General features: G+C 41.2%; 1 protein-coding gene across 1 annotated transcript in view; it reads left to right on the top strand.

The window, feature by feature from the left end:
* Positions 1-25890, top strand: part of DNAI1 (dynein axonemal intermediate chain 1) — a 137250-nt gene that overhangs the window by 39952 nt on the left and 71408 nt on the right. The window lies entirely within an intron of this gene.

Below are 25890 nucleotides of genomic sequence, written 5' to 3'. Positions count from 1 at the left end.
TAAAACCAGATGGGTTGTCTTCATTTATACTGGTAAAGATTACATTCCGTGTGCAATATTCAAACATTTGATTTTTCTTTAAAAATGACATTTGTCTCTTGAAGTTCACTGCATCTGAGCCCAGGAAATGTTCCTGTTAGTTTGCTGAGAATTCTGAATTGGCCTGACAATTTCTTTAATCCAGCAGGCAGCAGGAATTCTGAAAAACAGAATGGGATCAGTCTTTGCAAAAGAAATTGTGGCAAGAAGTGCTCAGGATATTCTTCACCTTGTCACCATCTCACAGCCCCTATGCTAAGAGCGCAGGAATTAGGCAGGACTTTCCCACTGTTCTGCCCTCCAGGTGCAGAAAGGGAGATGAATCCGGGCCAGAGAAAACAGTCCTGTTGTCACATGGGGACTCAGCTAGAGCCACAAATAGAACTCAGCTCTTTGGATCTGCGGTGAGCATAATTACATCACCACTCTTTTGTGCAGCATGCATTTGGCAGTTGCTGCCAGGGTACGAGCAACACATTTGTTCTGCTGCCCAAAGTATACTTTCTGAAACAAAAGATCCCTTGTTTTGTGTGGCTCCATTTCACTCCATCATGGTGAATTCTTTACAAATAGGGTCCTAGCTTGTCTCTTGCTTTTGTATCCTATTACTGAAGGTTTCATCAGTAATTTATTTGGATGAGGTTTCTGATGCCAATGGCATGTCTTTGGCATGTGACAGTCCCCTCTGAACAAGGGAATACTGTCATTGCAATTTGCAATTCAGGATCTTTGCTGCTTGGCTAGAATTAATTGTTATTCCCATCAGGAGGAGCTGTCTTTCTGGTTTTGTTTCTGCATAAGTGAGATTGCTGGATTTCTGGCTAGACTGACAGCCTGCAGCATAGGCTTCAGAGGGCTGTGGTGGGTGTTGGGCTTGTGCTCTGCCTTGCTCATGGGAGCACAACAAGCCCAAGCCTTAACAATCACTTGAATTCATGTTCCAGAAGTAAGTGTGCTTCTGACAGCATTCAAAGATGGCTTTCTATGTGCAACTCTCCATCACATGAGACGAGAAGGAAAAAACAGTATCTTCCTGGGTGATGTACCTTCCCCTGCTCTGCCTGCACTCCGTGGGTGTAACTGCCAGCTACAAGGATGCGTGAGGAGTACAGGCTCACCCCCAGAACACTGAAGAATCTGGTACAGCTGTCCAATCCTCAGTTCTTTATAGTGAAATGACTCTGTATAATGGGGTCTAGCATGGGCACAACTGGACCATGTAGAGGGGCCTATACTGCTCTAGCTGTCTCTGTAATTTCAGAGTGAGTGGGATGAGCTAATGCAGAGTGCTTTTGTTGGTGTGACTGCATTAAAGTAAAAGTTGTTATGCCTTTGTGACTGAATTAAATTGGTGTAAAATCCTGGCAAGAGTTTTCACAGGGAATAACTATTTAGTAATAGATTCCTTGAGATTTTTGATGCTGGGGATTTATGGTTGAACACTGAGACAACAGAGCAGTTCTTATTGTGCTCATCTAGGGAGAGAGGTATACCTACAGTCTTGTATTTTTCATTTTCTCAAATGCACTGTCCAATGAATGTGGACATCTTTCTTGTACTGCTCACACTGACTGAAACTGTTGGATAGACATTGCAATAACGACATGGGAGACACAATGTCTCCAATTAGGACATACTCAATGTTCTTCAGAGATAATGGGGAGAAGAAAAATGGACTACATATCTTTAACAGCAAGGTACTGCAGCTTCACCTCTGTGGTTTGCAGGCACTGCTTACTTGACTGAAGGTTTCATCCCTCAGCGGATCTTCCAGGTCAAGTGAAACAATTCATCCTTACCACTAAAGGATGAAGTGCAGCTACTCAAGGAGCTGGCTGCTCTGTGACACTGAGAAACTTTTCCTGTAGGGGGGGTAGTGAAGAAAGATAGCAAGGCAAAAGTGAAATAGGTTTGCATGATCAAGGAGCGTGCTTCTTTTGACTTGCAGAGTTTCCCTCTGTGAGTTTAGATGTCCAGAGACAACTTCACCCACAACTGGTGATTCTGTGATTATATGATTTACAGAATCAGGACTTTAGATTGGAACTTTGAATAATAAAGGAAATGTCTGGTAACAGAATTTGCTTATTTTTGGAGATTAAAAGCCATCCTGCAAGGGACAGTGAGAGTGTGCTTCAAAGTACGCCATTTTTTCCCCCTCTTTATTTTGCAAGAAGTCTGGACCGCCTCTAGAAAGCAAGCTGTGAAAAAAAAAAAATCAGTACAGAATTCCCAATCCACTGTCCATTCCAAAGATTTAATGAAAATTAAAATCAGCTTCATGTTACAAACCAATTAGGTTCATACAGACCCTGTTCCAAACCCCAGAAGTTTCTTCTAGGACAAATACTTTGTTTTCTAGCAACTTCTAAATACTTATTTGAGAGGCATATATCACAAATAGGGGAGGTCAAGGTAGGAAATTCATTAGGCATCCTCTACCCTGGTGGTTTCAGACTGTGGTGTGCCTTTTACAATCACCATTTCCATGTCAAAACTCCATCTGACTGAGAGTCTGTCATCCACTCACCCTCAACATCCTACATTCTTCCCAAGTGCAAACACCATAATCAGACATACCGACCTAGTTTCTCTCATGTGTTCTTCATTCAGAAGTACAGTTTCACCTCCCCTGATGGTCCTCACAGTTTTAGACTAAGCCATTGTGTAATCACAGCTCATGGCAATGGTAATGACTGTCAACAATGACTGGCATCAGTCTTTGAGTTTTTGCTTTCCAAATTGTAGCCTCCTGTCCTTGATGTAACCTTCATTCATAAAAGGACACTTGCAGTCATATCCATCTAACTATTGGGATAAGACTGTACTGTAAGTGTAGCTGTCTTTTTCATCATTTCTGCACCAGTAGATGGTTTACACCATTACACAGAATAAAACAAATAATACCAAGCACTGCAGGACTAGAAATGATGCTCATAAATCTGCAAAAGAAAACATCTCTATTCACTTCTGTTTACAGCTCTGCTATAGGCCCTGACAGCAAACCTAGTTTAAATCCATTTAGTATGTGCTCTACTAATTCCATATCATGTAAGATTTAAATTGCGTGTTATGATGTACTTAACAGAATGCTAAGGGAATATACAGATATATTCTTGTCAGCACAGTTACTTCATCAGTTACCAGTTCATCACCAATGACTTCACCAGGAATGGCAGCTTTGACATTTACCCTCTCCACCGGTCTGGGGACCACAGTGATAGAGGAGGCAACTAAGCAGGACTGGGATCCTCACACTGCAGAATCTTACTGAGTTCAGATAATGTCTGTGATCATTAATTTGTTTTAACTACTTATTATAATGCTACAATGTGATCTTGAAATATAGATAAAAATTGAAGTTTTCTCTAAGGTCTCAGTCCAATTATGGTATCAAAAGTATCAAAACCTTATGAAGCCCAGCTCTCTGAAATTCTCAGATACATTGGAAAGTCACAGAAGATGGGACTGAAAAATATTTCAGAAAGTTATTAGTCCATCTACGTGCAAGGTAGTATTTTCATTTAAAATATGAGTGGGAGGACTAAGCTTCGTCCTACTTAGCATGCAATGTAGTGGCAAGATTGAAAGTAATCCATGTGGCAAGAACAGAAGCATATGTTGGACAAGGAGAACTCCACAAGCCTGAAAACTCAGTCTGACAGTGCAAGCTGTGGGTTTGAGGGCAGGCTGTGCTAGAAGTTGTACTATGTGTTCACTGACAATTTTTCTCGCTGCTGTGGCACAGCAAAAGACCGTAATGTAGCTCGTGGAAGATAGCCTGTGCTGGATTTTCATAACTAGCAGCGTAACTATTAAACTTGGTTGATTCTGATGAATGACCAAAGAGTTTTAAGTAAAAGCACTAAGAAGACTGAATGGTGCCTAAGGAATTCAGATCTCTGAAGCAGATCACAGAAAGTCTCTTTCAGATGGGTTTTGAGATGTATGTATATTTAAATCATGCTTGCAGTACAGACACAGAAGACTGCTATGAGTGGAGATCCCTTCTAATCCTTCTGTAAGCTGCATGAGTTTATTTCAGTATTGCTAACACTGAGACTGAAAACGTCAGAGAGAGAAAAAAACATTTTGGCTTTATTAAGTGAATTTCCTTGTCTTGTGTAAGGCTATGTGCATGTGGTTCTCATGAGGGGACTGCACTGGAGTTGGCCCTCTAGTCATACACCAGCACCTGTGCTGGACTGGGACCAGCAGGCAGCTTTGGCCTTGTGAGACCCCACAGTAAAACTGCTGCGGTTACCTAAGTGCAATATCACAAAGGCTAGTTGGGATTCACGTGGCCCACAGCTGCATGCACACACTTCAAAGGGAGACTGACACTATAGTCTGGATTCAGTTTGCTATTTGGGCTGTACTTACGAAAAGCACTAAAATGACACAACAAATCCCAGCTTTGAGAAGATGTCTCCGTGTCAGTTCAAATGCTTGTGCTCAGCACTGATCTAAAGTTGCTAAAGTTAAACACAACTTCAATGTTCAGAAACCAAGGAAAATCACTCTGACTTTGGTAGCAGTTTTGACAGCTTTGTGCCAGCATGGTAGCTGAGCATTTGCTTTTGACTGTAGGTGTCTTGCTTATTGACACTGGCTATAGGTACTGAGTTGAAAGACTTATTCACGAATGCTGATGATGCCAGTTATTAATGATGGTTGGTTTATTCATGACAAATTTAGGACCCAACTTGAGAAAGAAAAATGAGGCAATCAGCATTAAAATTGTTGCTTAAAATTGTTGCAATAATTGTTGCCTAGTTGCCAGGCATTTTAATTGGTTATATTTGTTACATCCGGACAGAGCCCTCACTAAATAATGTGCCAAATTGCTACTGTAAAGGAATATTATAGTGCAGAAAACAAGTACAAGCACATAAGCAAAAAAGAAAAGTTAAAAAGGGAATACATGAATCTTATTTGTGAACTGCTGTAGAACATCTTTATGGACACTCAGTACACCCACAACCAAAAAGAAGGACCGTGGGTCTGCTCTATTTAATTTATGTGTTTATGGTGCTCTATGAGACTTCCTCACAGCTGTAAGGAGCTCTTCCATGACTACACTGTATTGATTAAAACAGGCTGTTGAGGGGGAAAAAAAAAAAAAAAAAAAAGGTAAGAAACAAAACAGCATTTGTATGCCTCTGAAGCAAATGTAACAAAAGGAACTACGTCCATCCTGAGGTCTGCAGGCTGCTCAGCCCAGCACAGCTTGCCATCATGTTGGCAGCTCTTGAGCTATCAGCCCATCACTCAGCCATAACGAAACAGTGATGTGGTGTTAACCCCATCTGGGCTGAAACCAGGGCTGGGCAGGGTGCAGAAACCAGGGTGCAGAAATCAGGGGCCAGCTCAAGTGATGGCAAAGAAGTTTATGCCTTTTGGATAAACACAGTCCTGTGAACAGCAAAAATATGCATTCATGCTTTCCATTTCGCTAAAGAAATTTGAGAAGAGCTTTCAAGATTGCAAAAAAAAAAAAAAAATCTTTGTGTGTGTGTGTGTGTCTATTTGTTACTCTACTTCCAGTCAACATAAATACATGACCTTCAGATTTATCTGCGATCAGATATTCAACTAAAAAATCTGATCATGTCTTCCTGCTGGACTTCTGTAAAGCCTATCTTACCAAAGAAAAATACCTCTCGCTTCACACCTTATTCATGTCATTGCTTTTTGGCATTACATTTGTAAACAACTGTTTCCAAGAACGAAGCGCAAGGGGAGTAAGATTTCATCAAAAATCTCCAACGAACACCTTGAGACCTCACTAAGAATGGCAACCACTGCCATTGAACCAGACTGAGGCACTAGTTGCATAAAAACAGGATCAAATATCCCACTAGTTTTGTGGTTTTGTTGCTTTCCCTTTATTATGTTTTAGTTTAAAAAAAATATATTGTTTTTGTTACCTGTGTGTTGCAAACCTCCACTGCCCACACTATGCATGTATACATTTTATGAGGGCTACTCCAAAAATAATGCTTCCCGTTTTATTCTCTTGGTCCATGATGGCAGAGGCAGATGTTGGTAGTATGGCAGGAGAGATTGAACCTTCCCCCCAGTATTCCATTACGTTTTGTTGCTGTACAACAGATGGCAGCAGAGGGGCAGGGTTACAAAATACTGTCTGACATGGAAGTGCAAACGAGGGTATGGAGCTGAATTCCTCCATGGGGAAAAAGCATCACCCTCTGACATTCAGTGATGCTTGCTGAATGTTTATGGAGACCAATCAGTGGATGTGAGCACAGTGAGGCAGTGGGTGGAGCGTTTCAGCAGTGACAACAGCAACAGTGGGTCACCTCTGATGGTATAGATTCTTATTAGAGCAGCATGCAGGCTCTTCTTCATCACTGCCAAAAAATGCATAGCTAATAATGTAATGATTATTATTTTGAAAAATAGTGTTTCGTGGCTGAGACTTTGCTTTAACAAACAGTGCAACTGTGTTCATTATATCTGTTGTAGTTTCTATTAAAACAAATAGGAGTTATTACTTTCAGTGCGACCTACATGCATACAGCCCAACACAATTCCTTTTCACTCAGTGTGGCCCAGGCAAGCCAAAAGGTTGGAAATCCACAAGGAAGAAGCAAGCAGAAAATCACTGCTGATATTTTGATAAGACAAATATCTGACAGGTGGTGAGAAATGGAATAATCAGATTGAAGATACAGAATGACTTAAATCTCTTGGTAGGAGAGAACAGGAAATCAGTCTGTTCTATGGTGACCAAGCATAGGTGTGAAGAAATTCAAGGCATAATCTGTATGGAGGCAGCCCTACCTTGAGAAGCTGTGATATTTTAAAATGGTGACCTCTGGCACAGGAGAGATTTTGCATAAGAACTCTGAGTTTCAAAGAGCCTTTCTTCACTTAGTGCTTAAATGATCCCCTCAGAAAGGCATGCTTACTTCTGGTTTTGACATGCTAGGGAGAAGGATGACAAAATAGAAAGTGTTCAAAAAAGAATGAAGGAATCATCTAAGGAGCACTGACTTGGGAAAGGAAGTCAAAGGAACTCCGTTTGTTCCACCTGTCAAAGAAAAGCTTATTAGTAGGTTGGATCCTGGTCTGTTAACTCCCTGTATTGGGCAGACAGATCATGTAACAAAGGGCTCCTTAATCTCCCAGACAAATGGTGTAACAAGATCAAAGAAAAGCTGGAGCTGTTAAATTTAGGCCAGACAAACTGGGGGTTTTAATAGCAAATGGGTAATTGAGAACAACTAGTTTTGTTGCAACAAATTCCCAATCTCTGGAAATTTTCAAATGTGGAAGCTTTAAAGGTGGAATATTTGTCACCAAGTTTTGCTCTGTGGCAGCAAATTTTTTATTTAGAACAAGAATTAATGTCGAAAAAGCTTAAGTTATTTATGTGTTTGTTCTTCAGGAGCTTGGCTTATTCAGTCTTTTAGCCTTTGCAGAGGCTGTTATCAGCACTATTTCATGTCGGAGACCTTGAAGTTCACTGGAAAAACATCTGTATCCATGGTCCTCCATGATCTGGAGATCTTTAAAAATCCTCCCCCACCTAACCGATGTTGGAAACTTAAGCCATCATGCATATAACTAATTGTGGTCAATTATGCATAATTACACTGAAAATTACAACACTTTCAGATCTGTTTTCCAAATACCAAATATCTCTTACCACATGCTCTGGGAGTGTAGAATTGACAGTACCTGTATACCTGTCAACTCTGTTAGTAAATGTAACCTACTAAGTACAATATGTTATGTAAATCATGTGAAAAATTAATTTCAGTTGCTGTCTTAATTATTTGTAATTTAAATAGTCAGAACTTTGCCTATTTTTTTCTTGTCTTAGCCTTTTGCTCTGTGTAATTTTAAGTTTAATCATAATGTAGTCTTTTGCTGTAGCAAAAGCAAATGCTAAGCATTAAGTAATAAAAGGCTCTGATTATGTGTCTGGGGAAAATAACATTTTAAGAGATATTTTAGAGCCTGAGGATCAAAGGAACTCCTCAGTCATCCTGTTGTGTCTCTGGTGCATTGCAGGCCATTAATTTCTATTCACTTACCTGTCTGTCTAGCCCAGTTTAATTGATGCATTTTGGTCCACAGGAGATGAATCATTTGTATGCCATAGTTTTACCTGGTTGGTAAAGCCAGACAGACTCTCTCCTTGTTTTAGCTTTGTCTCTGAGAACAGCTACATTTAAGTCACTGTGGAATGATCTTGTAGCACTGCATAACAGAAGCTGGGTTGAGATCATTTAACTGTCTTTGCCATTGATGTTAATTGATGTTAATTAAAGTGATGCTCTCATAACAGAAATTAGCTAAAAGACTGTCTTCCCTTCTACACTGGAAGACTCCTTCATTTGGCAAGAGCTGATCAACAGATGATGAGGAACAAGCAGAACAGCTCTACACACTTCTAAGTGTGTCATTTTATGCTGCACGTTTTTCAAAGATTTCGAAAATACAGATGTTCTTATGCCTAGGCTCTGTAAGACAAAAGGCATTTATAGCTTGACTTTTCCATAGCAAGAGTCCTAGAATCAGGTATATTACTCACACTCTGCTGTAAGCAACAAAGATATTACCAGGTCCCAGGCAATGGTGGCTTTGGAGGCCCAGACCGCCCTCAGCAGAATTGCTGTTCGAGGGCTGCCAAGGCTGTGTTAGTGTGGTGGATACTGGCTACCTATTCCCTAGGGAACATCCCATGGCTCCTGTAGCCAACCCTGGCACCTATCTGTTCCCCTAGTAACTCACATTTAGATAGATAAATGGCAAAGTAACATCTAAATAAAACAGAAACCCATGTAACTCAGCCAAAATGCTTTTACTTGTGCCAGATACTTTTATTCTTTCTAACTTTATAGTTATTCTTGCTTTATTTTGCCTTGCCAAAATCATCATGTGAGCCGCAAAGCAGATTTCTTAACCTATTTCTAGTTCTATCAGAGAGAAAATAGTAGCAAAAGTATGAAAATCCTATCTTGATTTATTTATTTGCATTAAGACTTTGCAGTGCAGGTTCACAAATGCGTGAAAGCACAAAGGATGGGAATTTTGTAAAATCCTTATTTTTACCAACCTGTATCACTGTCAGTAAAACAGAATTATATGTCACTTTCTTCAGAGGAATTCCAGAGCCTCCATAGAAGAGAAGGCTAAATGAATTGCTTTGTTTAGCTTAGTACTGGTCTGTAAGTATCTCACAGATGGTAAATGCCAAGGAGGCCTAGGAGCCTGTTCAGGCACATAGAGTCATTTAAGGGAGAGCTTGGAATGCTGTAGGTTTGCTGCGGTTGTCTGCCAGGAAATGTCTCTGGATCCAACCACCTGAGAGATTTCTCCAATTCTTCATTGTCAGACACAGCTGCAGTTGTGAAATCACGTGGATAAGGATAACCACTGGTTCAATCTGATTTATTTAGTGCTTAATTTGCATAATTTACTGTGGCTAATTAGCTCAAAAATTTGAAAGTCTTTGATAAGAAGGCAGAGCTACTGTTAATCTTTCATGGCTACAGGAAGCAGCATTAGTAGTTAAGTGTAGGTGTTGAAAAATTCCACAGCCATATAAATAATTTGTACAGAATTCCGTGATTTTTCTCATGTTAGCTATTGCTGCCTTAGGTGTGATCAGGTGATGTGCATTCCTCAATTGCATTCAAGGTCTTTCGTGTTAAGGAGTCACTTTAATGCTAAGTCCTGTGTGGAGTCTGCAGTTCTGCAAGCAGTTCCCTTGGGGCAAAAGAATGGAATTATCTGTGTGGGTTTCTTTTTTTAAGCTACAGAAAACATCTCCATTTCAGTCCTGCAATGTGGAAGGTATTACAGGAATTCCTAATGACACATCAGTGCGTGGCTGAGATGCAGGGGATGCACCAGCTTGAAAACAATTTGATGTTTTTCAGCTGTAATGCTTAAGTACCCTTGAACATGCTACTCCAATCAGTTTGTTGTGTTAGACTACACTGTGACAGTACTTTCATATCAGAGAACCGAGATGAAATCATCTGTCTTCTATCTAACTCAAATAGAAAAATAAAATCACCATGAGATCCGCAGAGCTTGTGGTCAGCAGAGCTTGTGGTCAGCAGAGCTTGTGGTCAGCAAAGCTTGTGGTCAGCCTTCTGTGCAGGCAACATTAGCAGTGGTGTACCTGTAACTGGGACTAGGCTGACCAAATGGACGAGTCATTAACTGAACTGCCACTTCTACTGCTTTCTTTCTTGAACTTATCTTGACAGTATGCTGAGTGCTGTAGAAGAGTCTATGCAGAAAATGTGTGTATGTATCAGCATGAGCAGCATGCATGTTAATAAACCTTGCAGGGATGACATAGTGCAGAAAACTCTCAGGTTGAAAACATATCAAAAAGTAAGCAAAAATTCCTCTGTTTAGCTTCCCTCTGTGGCTTTATCTGCCCCTTGATGCATGCCATCACAGAGCAAGACGATATCTGTAAGCACTGTTTTTACAAACCCCTATACTGGGAAAGGTCTGTTTTTATGTAGTTATCTGACAAGTATAATAACTAACAGTTGTCTCTTTTAATAGCTGTCCTTAAAACTGTAAGGACAGTAAAATGTCTTTTTATTTGATAAAAACAATGTATTTTAAATCATTTTGAGTGCAGTGCACAGATTTATGAAGTCTTCAGCAAAAGGCTGTTTGACATATGAAAGTGAGAAAAAAGGAATAGCTAGAAGTGGAAAAGGCAACACTAATAAGCGTTGGGAATTTATTTTTCAGGGAATGAGGAAGATTTTTTTGGCAGCCAGGAGAATTTACCCTGAGGGTGGTACGGTGTTGCCAAGTCTGACTATTCAGAGATCACAAGGCAGGCTCTCAAAATCAGGAGATGATTACAAATGATAAGAGTTGACTTCTTTTTATTTTCCTCCTGTGATTTCAGGGTAGAATATGGTGTTTTAAAACCTTCCTTTATTGGCATGAAGGCCGGCTAAGAACATTTCATTCTGAAACAAAGAGGAACTTGTGTTTAAATAATGAGGCTGAGGCTTGGAAGAAATCTCCTGCTACTGCAGCACTAGTGATACAGTAGGAATTTGCAGCCCTATTGTAGCTCCTGTCCATAAGATTCCCATCATGAACGCAGAGACGTAGTTCCCAAGTTAATGGACTTTTGACAAAAGCTCCAGTTGGTTTGTGGCTGTGCAGATCTGATGAGTTATAACTTTTGCCATTTGATGTGTTTTGTGAGACTGACTTGCAGCTGGAATCTGATCCTTGGAATACAGTCACTGGTAAGTCGTGGGTCTGATCCATCTTTGCTAGACTGGTACTCCTTGCTGTTCATTTGCTTTCTTTAATATTATGCTTTCTTATCTTTTAGATTGCTGCTGTGGCTGAACTATGATTTTTAATGAAATTTTCTGAATTTGATTCCCACTGAGAAGGGTAAATTAAGTTTTGCAAGGGAGCGTTTGAGCTATTTTTTCAGATTTACAAAAAGGTTTTCAAGACTTCCAGCCAAACCTCAAGCCCCACTGGGATCTTCCACACTTTAAAGGCATCAGAGCTTAGCTTCTTCCTATATGCTTGTTGTACTGCAGAATCTCTGACAGCCTGTAGTTCTTCCAGACTTCACAGCATGCCCTGAAAATCGCAATTTCCTTTTCTTATTTGAAACAAATTCTTATCATTTCTTGCATATGGTTTTACCGCTGACAGCCTGTAGTCCCAGCCTGAATACTAAGACTGTAGTGCTGTTTCTTGAGTTCTTTTACAGTGTAGGAATGTCTTCAGCTTAACTCTCAAAGTAGGAGCCACAGAAAAGGAATCTCCATTAATTTACAAATGATATTCAGTTGGGACCATGTTCTATGTTGACCACCAGCTGATTCACATTTTAACATGCCATTGTCTTCCCAATTTGAATTGTATTATTTCTTGAATCCTCAGCTTTCTCCAAGCCTCTCTGGGTGGCATTTGAACTATTCTTGACGTATTTTTTCTTTTACTTAGCGCACGCATTTACGTAACTGCAAATTTAGTTAAAAGAAAGGAAAAAAGTGTCATCTCCAGCTGAATTGGAAAATAAAATTGTTGTCAATTCAGGTAAACGGCTTCAGAGCAGGAAATCTGAAAGTCACATATAATGACTGAGATAACAGGGCAACGAAGGCTGACTGTCAGTAGGGGTGGTGACCACAACTGACCAGTATTTTCTGTGGTCATGACATTCCCCATTGTGTTGAATAGGAGAGGGCAATCTTGGAATATCTGAAATAGTGCTAGGCTGTATTCTGATTTCATGACAGGCTTACCAGTCTATCTGGCTATGGAATTATCTTTAAAATGTGTTTATTTAAAGATCAGATTCAGCCTACGCTTTTCACTGGGAAGGTATTTGAGTATGTCTTCCTTCTGCATTAAAACATACTTCTATGCTGGAATAAGAACTGTAAGTTGGTCTGGCATCGGTCTGACTTTAACCTTGCTGATGGCAGGGTTGGTTTCAAAGAGAAGCACAATAGTGATACACAGTCAGACTGGAATTAGCCTCTAGAAATCATTTACTAGGTATCAGGACAGGCTTAATTCTGCCTAATGGCTTACAACATGTGTGGCACTTTTTAGATCAATGTCTTAATACTCAGGAAGATGGTAACTCTGTCTCTGCTTAAGCATCCTGTCCCAGCACTGTCAGATTCATTTGCTGGAGAAAAAGCCTTGAAGACCTGATGCTCCTTGCCACGTGGTTGGTGTTTCTACAAACCTGAAATTCAGAAGTAAAAGGCCAGAGCTTGGGCTGGAAAATAGGTGGAGGATTTCCTGCTTCGGATAGGTGGGATGACAACAATACATCCTTCTGGACACATCTCCGTATGGGAACAGGGACCCTTTTATTCCTTGTGCAGATGTGTAAGCTGAGGATCTTGAAGCTCATCACAGACTGTGTCCTATCTCTTGTCCTTCTCTTCGGGGAGAGAGCCCTGCAAGGTCCCAAAACATTCTACTGCGTGAAGACATACACAGAGAGGCATGCCTGAGTTAATGACCAGCAATGTACTTTGCTCCTGGTTGGGAAATTTTGAAAGACCACTTTAGTGCCAAAGCAAGGAGCACTGCTACCCGGAACCTTGTCCTCTTTTCCAGTCGGCAAAGAGCGGGCAGAGGGTGTGTATAAACATTTTGAGGATGCTCCCATATTTTCCCTTTTGTGTGCTGTTTAAAGGTAGAGCAGATCATAACACTCAGTATATCCCCTGGAAAATACATTGGCTCCTGTCTATCAGCTGTTCACAGGCTGGATCTGCTGGCTCTGTAAGAACAGAGACACTGGGGAAGGGATTTGGTGTTGTACCACATATGTTAATGTTGTCCGACATACCTCTCTGTATTATAAATATCTCTATCGGATAGTGGAACCGCATTAATTTGTACATGTTTTCATGCCAGATTTGCTTGCCTTTTCTAATCAAATATTTACAAACAGTCTCACCATGCTGTCTGGCATCATGAGGCAGCTCTCTGAACAAAACCATTAATTTTATGTTGCTCAGCATCAGCTGATTAGATGCTTTGTGGAGGAAGAATTGATATGAAAGCACGGAAATGAAATCAACTCCTGCCAAGCTCTGTAGCCTCTTGCTACATGTTGCTTTCATTCGCCAACTGGTTTTATTAATTTATCTGAGAGAATAGTGAGTGAATCTTACTAGAGAATTGCACAGGCTGTGAAGCAGCACTCAGAAGCATGACAGTGTGGCTTCTTTGCTGTTTTCTTTCTGCACCTCTGTTCCCAACACTAGAGGTCATCTTTCTGCTGTTTGTTTGAAGCAATTTCTGCTCCAGCTGTGACATCTAGACATTACAAATATAAAGAAACAAACAGGAAGATCTCAACCTCCTCCAGGCCAAACATTATTTGTGAGAAAGGTTGAAATCGGAGTAGCTATGGGCCGGGTAACCTGTGCTGCACTTCTCCTAGCAGTGCTAATTTCTACTTGCCTTTGCCTTTCTGCCTTGTGCTGCAGTTGTCCATGTTTGTTCAGACTTACTTCACAGCCGGTGGATCTGAGAGCTTCTCTGTGGCGCCCTGGGGTTGCAGAGGGGGCAGGATCTCTGCCTGTCTGTTTTAGATGTGCAAACGGTCTTTTTCGCTCTGATACCTCAGCTCCTTCCTGCCTTGATAGTCCACATCTTCCCAGATGAGGCTGGGCAGCCCTGCCTACATTCTTACTGACGAAAAAGCCAAGCCTGCGTGCTGAGACAACAGACATGCAAAGACAACATGTATCCAGAGCTGCATGAATCTCAGATCCCATAGGGCGGTCCTGGCAACAAAAGGCTCTATTCCTGTAATTCCCCTTGAGGGACAAGTGTCTCTGGAGTCTTGTTTTTCAGAGAGGTAATTCAGTGTTGAGTGATGCTTCTCCGGGCCAGTACCCCATCACTGTATGTGCATTCTGGAGTGCTCCCAACTAGTCCAAACCATCTTCAGCTCCTGCAAAGAGCAGAAAGCTCACTCAGTCAGCTGTCTGTCCTCACTGGCTAATATCTAGTTCACGAGCTGTCACAAGGCAGCTTTGAAAACCGAGTCTTCTTTTGGTCTCGTTTAAGAACTGCTAATTACTTAGATTGAATGTTATACACATGTGATATCACCATCAGTGCTCTAAGATGATGATACCATTTAAAATGTGTGGTTTTCATGCAGATGAGCAAGCACAGGGTCACGAGTGAGGACAACAAGAGGTGAGAAGAGATGGCAGAGAGAAATACATGAGCAGCCCATATTTAGATTGTTTTGTGTCTGTCATGAAACTGGACTTGAAAATATCCTTCTGCCTTCTTGTACACTCTGAGAAAAGAAAACTTGTGAGACAGCTGCAGAAGTTCAGCTCAGGAGCTCTGACACAGGATGTGGAAAGCTTTCACTGACCAGAGACCAGCAGGAGGGAGGAGGTACCACTTCAGCATATGATACTGGTGGGACCTTTTCTGAAATGCTGCATCCAGCTACAAACAATTCAGTCTTCACTATGGACACTCAAAAAAACTTCAGAAGAGAACCACCGTATGACTTACGTTTGGAAACTACCTTACAGTGAAATACTTGCACATCTTAAATTAATTAGCTTAGTTACTAAAGAGTAAGCTAATTAAATAGTGATTTTTCTTATTATCTATGAGTTACTTGAAGGGAAAGGAAGGAGATGTCTTACAGAACAGAACTCTTTTCTTGCTTTTTCATCTAGGATGGAATCTAGCAAATGGAATTCAGAGATCTCAGAAAACTGCAAATGAATTGATTTTTTAAATAGTGGAAGTGATTAAGCATAATTCAGCATGTGCAGAATTATTTCATCACAACCATCTCTTCTGGCCTTAGACTTTATGAATCTGCATAGGGCTCATTCCATCATTAATTTTAGTGATATGTAAGTTCCTTTGCAAGCTCCTGAGTTTAGACAGCTTGTCATTATTTGTGGGGCAGAGTGGTACAAAGAAATTGCATAGGGTTCCATTAAAGGCTTTTACTTCTAAGATTTTTCTGTCTTTTGTTCTGAAGATGAAAGATGATCATTTTTCAACAGTAGGGATCAGCAAAAACCTGAAGGAAATCTATCTAATGTAATGTTTTCATTAGAGCTGAAACTTGTGAGACGTTGAAACTCTTCTTCGCTTACCTTTTGGTTTTGCCACTCCACAACAAAAATTCGTTATGTCCAGTATAACATTTCTCCCTACTGATCTGCAACTTAGGGAATTAAGTTATAATTTTCCATTCTTCATGCTTAATAGTGTTTGGCAGGCTGCTAAAGCATTAGAATACACCCAGGAATATCTGGATTTTAACCTCAATGATTCGTATCACAGACCACCATATGCTATGATTCCATCAGGAATGCTTAAAAAAAATGGTCTGAAAAATAAAAAAAATAAGTAAAAATGAAAAATAAGAACTGAAAAATAAGTACTGACCAAATTCCGAGGTTTTAGAAATGTCTAGCACCAGAAGAGAGTAAAAATCTCTGCACTTTTTTTTTTTCTTTTTCTATTTCAGTGAGTGCCACATGTTTTGTTCTCAAGGATATCACTTTGCAGTAATATAGCCCAGAGATAATAAAATGAGTTTTAGGATATTGTTACATGAAGTCAACTAGAGAAGGTAGGAAAGAGATTTATTCAGAGATGTTTACAGCTCTGTATCAGTGAGGAATCTAATCTGCAAAACATGTAACCAGCTTTTAGTTGTTTCTTCAGCAACTTCTCTCCACTTCCATTTTGCTGGCTATAAGATAGGAAGGCCATGATTTTCCCATTGGAGAACTGGAGGTTTACTTTGTGCACAGAGCATCCTTATTTTTTTCAAAAGTGGATTCAGGTCATAGTTAAATATTAGGAATTAATTGCTGTTGGAGTCCCACCTGCCATAAAAGACAGGCAGCAGGTACAGCTCAAAGTGCTATTGCCAACTTGTTCAGCCGTGAATTATTCTCATCAGATTCCTACAGGTATCAGAGAACTGACTCAAGATCTTCTTTCAAATGGGGTTCATTAGCATTTGCCAGCTCCTCTCTTCACATGATGCCTGATGAGCTGTTTTGCAGCACTGCACAGGAGACATCTGTAGAAGGACAGCATCACCTGTTCTTATTGTTTGGTGAGTGCATAAAAGAGAAGGCCAGCACAGTAGATTCTAGTTGCTAGTACTGTGAATGCCACATTGGGTGCCAAGGATCACAGAAACACAGAATCACAGAAAGTCAGGGATTGAAAGAGACCTCAAAAGATCCAGTCGATGCCAGTACTGGAGCAGGAATACCACCTGTCTACTGCCTAGATGCTGTGCAGTCCCAGGCCTTTTCATTAGCTGCAGAGTTTGGAGCAAAGCTGTATACCCAGCAGTAATCTAGCTGGTGGGGACAGGAGGTAATGGGAAACTGAACTCCCCTTGAATTCCCACTGTGAATTCCATGGTCTTGTTGTTTGGTTTGATTTACATAATGGTTGGCTTCCCAGAATGGAAGTGCACAAAATTGCTTGTCAATAGAAAAAGGTGGAAGTTTCTTCTTAGGTATATAAATATCTGATGGTAAGCAACAGAGATAAGTGGATCCGGATTCTTGTTGGTGGCACTGGGGGAGAGGACAAAAGACAATGGACAACAAACTAAGACAGAGAAAAGTTCATTTAAACGTAAGACAGAACTTCTTGTCTGGGGGATTGGCTGAACGATGAATCAGTTTACCTAAACAGGTTGTGGAGAAATCTCCTTGAAGATAATCAAAACCTGACTTGACACATTTCTGGGCAACATGCTGTAGTTGGCCCTGCTTTAAGCACTGACTAGATGCTCTCTAGAGCTTCCTTCCAACCTCAGCTATTCAGTGGTTATATGGTTCTTTTCTTTTTTCTCAACTTACTCCCATCATATCTAAATGTGAACTAAAAGTTGGCCCACAGTTTGCACGGGTGTTTGATGCTTCCTTTATGTGAGCCTTCCTGCCAGTTCCATTCTTTTATAACAAGCGATTGCTGTTCAGAAATTTCACTCTGAAAGATCCTCCCCTTGCTGTGACTTTTTTTCCCCTTGCTTTTGTTACCTGATCAAAAGATTGAAAGCTATTGATTTGTTGCCATTTACATTGCGAGCTGACTTTATTCGAGACTAACAGATATAGAATTTGCTTTTATTTTAATTTTATATTTGTGTTTCAGAAAACGAACTGTTTTGCTCAGAAATCCACATTTAGTAATTCTTAAAAAACACTCATACGCTTATACTGATCACCAATTAAATGCTTCACAGATCTGCTTCAGAAGTACCGTATTTCATGCACTAAAAATAAAAGCAAGCCAGCAAGAAATAAATTACTGTGAGAAGAACTAAATAGCTGGTCTGTATTCCAGCCATGTACAAACAGCAATGCTGAAAGATGCTGTGTAGATTTCACCAACAGTAGCTGGCTTCTGCACAGTATAGTGGGAGGAGGACCTTTAGGGACCTGGGAGATGCCTAATGACAAATTAATAAGGATTTAGACAGGATTCCAGAAAAAATATCACTTTATCAATGCCTTGGTTTTTTACACTTTTGTAAGTATCTGATGTCAGTGCTGCTGAAAATGGGACAGGGGCAGTTGTCTGAGCTATAATGGCTGCTCCCACGTTCACTGTTATTGAAAATGCATGCCTGTACCTGGGCTGACCTGTGCATACATCTCTGCTGCTTCTGCGCTCTGCCGTGAAACCTAAGACTTATGCCAAATGTCTTCAGAAAAATTCTCTGAGCTGCAATATCATTTCTAATTGCCACCTTTTAGGCCTAGGCTGTACATGTCTGTCTCGTCAGGCATCTGTCTGCTTTCAAGAGGCTGCAGCACCATCATAAAACTCTTAAAGCGTCTGTCCGTTAATTATGGAACACATAAGCATCTCCTGCAGTGCATGCACCCCCTCGTTGCCCATCAGGCCCAGGAGTACTGATATGCCAGCAGCCTGGCTTGTTTGCAGTAACAGCAGGCTGGTGTGATTATCGAAAAGCGAAACATTCGTAGAGGTCTGTCTGCTGTGTGATCCGGGGGATTTCTGAACGATGTGTGCCTCCTCAAAGCCTCCTGCTGCTAACAAGCACTTCGCCACTTGATGGCACTCTTAAATATTTAGTGGGTTGCAAGCGCCATCAAATAAGCCCCCTTTTTTTCAGAACAGGGGTAGAGGACGTAGAGCCTCATGTATTAAATAATAAAACACTATAAAGTTTGCAGCTTAAGCTGACCAAAACAAGAAAGGCAGGAGCAAGAGTTGAGCCGGTTGTGCTGGTGGCTGCCAGCTGTGTGCAGCGGTTCAGCACTGGTCTGACTCCCAGCTCTGGAGTGCTCTGCAGAAATGACTGTCCTGTTAGTGCTGGGGTTGGGAATGTCCTTCGCTGCCTGGCTTCTGAGGAGCTATGTGTTATGTGAGACTGTTAACTTGTCTGTCTGTCGTGAATGTATTCCTGTAAACCATAGCAGTGTTGCTCTTGACATTACCAATGGATGGAACTTACATAGCCCGCATCAGTCATCCCTTTTTCCCCTCTTCTGTGGTGTATATTATCAGAAGTGCTGCGAGAAGTTTGGAGAAGAGCTAAGACCATGTTAGCTGGTCTGGAATAAAAATCTCATTGTTGCTACTCTTTGTTGTATGGACTCTCTTCCTTTTACTTGGGTACCTTCAGGGTGTCCATTAGCATTCGTAACAATAGGTTGCACTATCACTATTTTCATTGCAATACCAAATCTAAACCTATAATGCAAAGCTCTTTCCGATCAGTATGAGAAAAGTCTGGCACTATTTAGAGCTCTATGAATTCAACCCAATTGTGTACTCCTTTTCTTTCCAGTGCTCACCTGCTCTACTTTATGTGAACCAGAGGAGAGCTGAGCTGCAAGTCAAATACTCCTGTTGGTCTCAGGAAGGCATGGTATCTTTTCATCCTGTTTTCTACTGTTCTTGTCTGCCCCTGAGACTCTCCTGTAACATGCAGCAACAAACATGCCTTACTTCCCTTGTTTGCACAGGTGTTTACAAATCTCTATTTTTTGTTGTACCAGTTGACTGCAGTGTCTCTTGTATTTCTTTTCCAGACTGTATTTTAGAGTAAGATGCAAACATGCATGACAGCTTATTTCCATATAGGCTGTTTGTATCTATCAGTCTGGGTTTCTGGAGTCTGTGTCTTGATTCTGACATGTGTGGAGCCCACAGCAATAATGATGACTGTGGCATGGCCTCAGGTCATGCGTAAATTACACCCTGCCTTGTTGCCTGTCAATTTTGTCTTTTCTAAAATTTCCAAAAGGCTTTAAAATCCTGTTTTTTCTCTCTCCAATCAGAACTGCAAGGTCTGTGCTTCCTAAACAGAGCCACAATTAATAACATTACCTTGATCAGGAGTACCGGGAGTTAGTCCAACACTTGGTGGAATATGTCGGGCAGAATACTAAACGTGACATTCCAACATCTGAATCAGCACAAATCAAAGCGGTCTGCAATTTGCCAGCGCTGGACTGAGGGGATTGCCCCAAGCTTGCAGAGCTTGCTGCTGGCCAGAGGGCATCTGCTTATCCCTGGAGCCAGGAAATGCTCACTGAGCTCAGCGCAGCACAGGTGGTCTTAGCAGCAGGATTCAATTTCCACTGACAGATGGCAGAAAATAAATACTGGTGGAGTTATCAGCTCAGACAGCATCTTGGAGGAGATGCTGTTGAGATCAGTGGTGGCCCTGGAGCTAGGCTTTATTTTTGTTGGTCCTCAAGATGGAAATACAAACTCACCACAGAAGGAATGTGTGACTGATGAAAACACAGGTGGAGTTGCAAATGCTAGGAACAGGGCTGTCAAACAGTGATTAATTTTGTGGTCAATGTGAGTTAAGCAAACCAAATGCATTTTAATGCATCCAAATATAACATTATACCTCTCTAAACAAGGAGGAGTGTTGCATCTTGGAAGGCAGCAATTCCAAAAAAAAGTAGGCTTTTGTGGACAAGCAATAAATTTGAGTTTCCAATGTGAGATTTTGGCAAGGAGGGTGGATGTGATCTTGGAGTGCAAACAGGGAATCCTGAATGGCAGCAGAGAGATGATTTAAGCGTTAGTGAGACTGATACTAGAATACTGTGTTTGGTTCTGGAGCCAGTATTTTTCAAAGAATGCATAAAAACCAGCAGATAGTTCAGAAAGAGCCCCAAGCTGTTTCAAGAAGTGGAGAAGTTGCTTTAAAAGTGGAGAGAGAACAACATACCCAGTTGAAATCCAGGCTGCTTGTGAATTTCGTCTGACCTGAGCACAAGTCCTAGCCATGTGAGGGACTCTGATTCACTGGAAAATTTCTTAATATTCTACAGTTCTCCACAACTGAGAAGCAGCTTTCTCTTTGCAGCTCTGAAGGCAGCACCTTTGACTGGTGTGGCAAAACTTGTGATGGTCCCCAGCCCTTTGCTGAGCTCTGTGCCAACATGTTGAAAATAAATCCAACTTTTTACTTCAGACTGAGAAGGACATCAAATACATGCTGAAAACTGACTTGCATTAGTTTTAAATAACTTAATGAAGAGAAATGCTGGATATAAAATAATTCCTTCATTCAACCAAGATAAGCAGAGTGAGAATTAACAGTGGTAAGATGGACAAGTCCAATAAGGAGTTAGGTGTGGCCTTTTAATCACTTCACATTATTATGCATTCAAACTTTAAAATGATGTGGCTTCTCTATATCTCAAGATCTTCAAGTGAAGAATGCATGTGCAGCCAAAAACAAGTTATAGAGTTCGAAACTGGGTATACCTGTAACATTTGTGAGCAGTGAAACAGAAAAGGCCAGGCTTTCTGGCCCTGAGCCACAAATTAAGGAGTTCTCAAAACATTTTCTTTTCTGAGAAGGGAATGTTTGCGTTGTTTGGTGTAAGTTGAATTTTCCCTGCCGACAGTGAGTTTCATAGCCATGTCCACAGAGATCAAGGTTTGTAGCAAAACAGCAATATACTTGGGTACTGGTGGCTGTTATAAGGAGTAGAAACAGAATGAGCATCAGTGATTCCAGTTTAAATCTCGTGGGGATCCTGGGCTGAGGCAACCTTGAGCAGAGCCTTGTGAAGTCCTGGTTCTACTCCCAGTTCTTGTAGCTTGCAGTCATGTCCTGGGCAGACCCTCCATTCGCCCTTCTCTTTCCCTTAGCTATGAGAAGTAGTGCTGCAGATGCTTAAAGGACTCTGAAGTGCTATAAAGCCTCCAGTTATTATTGTTAGTTCTCATCAGCCTTTGAAAACGCATTCAGCACATACTCAGATTCTCTGAGCTCCACGAAAAGATTTCTTCTTTCCTGATTTTTCTGAAGTATTGGCATACAGTGATGCTTGACTTGCCAGCCGTTTCCCTTCTTACAAGCATGCCCGTTCTGCAAGTGCAGAGAAGTGTGGAGCTGGCAGAGCTATTTAAGTGAGTGAGGAGAGAGTCTTGCTGAAGCAGCACAAGCTCACCCAGCGTGTTTTACAGCAGGGTAGATGAACCTGTGCTCAGTGCCACACTGCACAGGTTTTGCTCACTGATAGAAGAAAAATGTATTGAGAATTCATTAATTTGTGTCTTGCTCAGTCATCTGTGCTGTGCAGGTTGTAGCATGTGCATAAGCTTAGACTATGCACAAGGTTTTACAGAAGTGAGTGATAATAATAATTTACTTGGGGACATTTGGTGGACTGCAGATAACCTTTTTTTGTCCTCTGCTGTTGAAACAGTTGAAAGGCACGTAAGCAGCTGAGCCACTTCTTTGGGTACCAAAACTTTTGTCACTGAAACTGATCTCTAGTCCCTGGAAGATATCGCATAGCTGGTGAAAAGCACAGCCAGCCATGGCCCTTGGCTTCTCTGAAATTCAACCCTAAACGAGAGAGCCCCAGCCAGCAAGCTCATCAAAGTGTGGGCATATCCAGGAAAGGAACGTAGATATGCTTCTGCAGCTGTGATGCTCAGAAACAAGCAGCTGTTCTCAGCCGTTCTTCTCCGTAATGCTTCTTTTTATAGATGGGCAGATTTTAAGCAATGGTGTTTCCTTTTAGCGTGGTGATTTCTTGGTACAAGCTGTATCTGTGAGTCAGCTGATGGTCTTGATTTATAAAAAGAAATGTATCTTAGGATTTAAGATAGAAAGCTGTAGTGTTTGGGGTTTTAAGCCCTCCAGAGATAAAATAATTTGCAAGTTTAAGACACAAGAAACTATAGCATCGCCTTCTTCAGTAGTAAAAAATCTCTACTTTGACTCATGACCATTGAAGATTTTAACATCTAAATTTTAGCGAATGCAGGATTTACCCAGGCATTGTAACTGGCACTGTTCTCCAGCTGTTGTGTTGTGCTTCCATGTTTGGCCAACAAGGATTTTGTAAGAAGCAAAGGAAAAACATACACGGCTCAAGAGTTTTTTGGTGATCTAAGAGGGAAAGATGAAAAAAGAAATAATTCTGTCCAACAGCAGAATATCTTGATCTGATACTGAGCACACAGAGATGCTTTTAAGTTCAGCTAAGGAAAACTATAAATGAAAAAATCTGTTAACACGGACACTTTGTAAACATCAGAACAAAAGATTTATATGCATGAGCCATTGGGTGATAGCAGAGTGATATTCCAAGGTACTGTACTCCCTCTACATCAGTATTTTTCTGAACAGGCTTTGGGTTGAATCTGCCCAACTATATATGCAAATGCAGGTGAATATTTTAGATAGCAGTAACGGTTGGTTTGAAATCTATTTCTGATTGCATGTGATACTTACAGGCTCAGTTCTTCTGGTTGAGACCAGTACTGATGCCATTTGCATCTACCATTAGCAAAGCTTCTCTTCCAAAAAAGATTTGTTATGTGTCAGGTTCTGATATGTAACCTCTGCTCAGTTGAACACTGAGGATCCTCATCACATACAGTTCTTCCTCATTACAGCAAGAGTCTATTCACTTTCCTCTCTTTGCTGTGCTGCTTTGCATCTTCCTGTAAAATGGAATACAACTCCTGCTGGCATGCTTGTCAGAATAACTGTCTAGTATCTCTGGTGTCTCCAGCCCTTATATCTCAGAAAAAGAGCCACATGTCAAGTTGCACTTTGTGGGTCTGCAAAAGGCAGATGCTTTAGCCTCTTCCAGTGTGTGGTGGTGTATCCATGCAGTGCAGAGCAGCGAAGTGCAGCTGCTTCTGATCTGAAGTTGCTGCTTTTGACTCTAGCAGGGGTACAGCAGCCACAGCCAGCTCTTGAGTCTGCACCCTTTGCCTCACTTTGTTCTTACAACACTGTCTCAGTAAGCTGCCTGCATCCTCAGAGGTGGCCTGGACAAGATTCATTCAAATCTTTGGTGGGATGAATCACCCACAGAAGGCGTGTCTTTCTGCTCTCTGCACAGAGACCATAGAGGAACAGCCATCCAAGTCCTCTCTACCCAGTGCCAACAGGTAGAAAATGGATGTGCATCATGGAGTTTTTGGAAATATACTTGGTTGCTGAGCACACACCGGGAGAAATAAGAGCACAAATCAGCTAGAGTTCAAAGGCTGTCCAACAGATTTGACTTACTAGTCCATTTAATGTGAGTCACTCCTGGCAGGTCATCTTCACAGCCTTCTGGCTGTCTTTGTTTCTGAGGAGGGGAGGGATTCATACTTGTCAGGACTGGACCTCAACCTAATACCAGTTCAGTGACATTACTTGGCAAAGGTAAGTCTGCAAAGAGGACAGGGAAAATCTTTGAAGTGGAAAACAAGATTGCTTCCTTTCATCTAGATTTCTAGGAATAAGCTTCTCCCTCTTCCCAAAAAACACGTTAATACTATTTGTGGTCAAATACATTTAAAGTGATGCTAGTTTTGGAATTCTGCCTTTCTGCAAAATAAGGAAACCCTTTTCCCTGCCTGGCTCTAGTATACAGAGGGAAACCATGAAAAGCAGTGTAGTATACTTGGAAAGTTAGAATATTTCCACCGTCCAAGCACACAGCAGAACTGGTACTTTTACTGATGTGTGAATTACTTTACTAACTCTTTGGATGTTCTGTGTGGGCATGATAAATTCGAGGTCAGCAGAGCCTGTACCTACCTGTGCGTTGATTTGGGTTCAGCCTCCTGACAAGGAAAGCACTCAAGTTAGTGTTATCACTACGGCACACATTTACCGAGTCCTTATTCCACAGGGTGGTCAAAATGTTAGGCAAGGCATGAAACACTCTTGATGAGTAGTGTGCCTACAGCACAGAAAACAGTGAATTCATTTTCCATATGCTATCTATCAGAGGGCATTTGACCGTAAAAAAAAAAAAAAAGAGTTTGTAGTGATGGCTAGGGTGCCCTGAGAGAGAGCACTTGGTTGATAGATTAGAAAGGCTCCTCTTTTGCTTCTGGAGAGCTTATCTACATCAGCAGCTTCTCTTCCCCGTTAGAAGAATTTGGAAATTGGTTTTTAGGCAAGCAAAAAGCCTGAGAGTTGTAGAGGACAGTCAGGACAGAATAGAAAAAGCAAACAAAAGAAAGATGGTCCTGTTGTGAATAGAAGAAATTCAGGCAGCGCAGAGGAGATGTAAAAGTAGGCAGAAAAGGAAAAAATGGACAGACTTATCTAGAGAGAGCGTCTGTGCCGCATAAAGAGATGCTGGACATAGCTGAAAATAGAGGTGCACTGACTTGTGCATTGTACAGTTTTGTGTACCTGCAGTAGATATGGTGCTTTACACATACTTCAATGAAATCTTTTAATGAAACTGGGGAAATTTAGATTGCTAAATGGCAGTGAGGCACTGGCACAGGCAGCCCAGAGAGGTGGTGGATGCCCCATCCCTGGAGTCACCCAAGGTCAGGCTGGAGGGGCTCTGAGCACCTGATGGAGCTGTGGTGTCCCTGTTCATTGCAGTGGAGTTGGACAAGGTGACATTTAAAGGTCCCTTCCAACTCAAATGATATTATGATTCTCAGAAAGAGTGCAAGCTTTAACATCACATATTGCCAACACAGAATTTGAAATGTATCTGTCCTCGATTCTGTCTGAGTTGTGTGCAGTGTTAATGAAATTCAAGCCAACAGAAGAATTGTCCAGGACACTGAAATATGCTTATCCTTCAAGGCCTCTCAAATTTCTTTCCTAGAAAGAAAAGCTGCTAAAATACTGGTTTCTCTGCATACACAATTGTCCCTAAATCCCTGACATATCAATGCAGAAAAGGATGTTTACATGCAGGCACCCTAACGTGATCGTTTGATCCCACCACCAATGTCTTTCCCATAACCTTGCATGCAGGTTGGTTTGGGGAACTGGTGAGTGCAATCAGATCATATATCTCAGTAGCAGAG

This window comes from Lagopus leucura, unplaced genomic scaffold (genome assembly GCF_019238085.1).
Source record: "Lagopus leucura isolate 7727_CA_CO unplaced genomic scaffold, USGS_WTPT01 Super-Scaffold_650, whole genome shotgun sequence".
Classification (NCBI taxonomy): domain Eukaryota; kingdom Metazoa; phylum Chordata; class Aves; order Galliformes; family Phasianidae; genus Lagopus; species Lagopus leucura.
The sequence above is the reverse complement of the archived record's forward strand: the minus strand, read 5'-3'. Positions and strand labels throughout refer to the sequence as shown.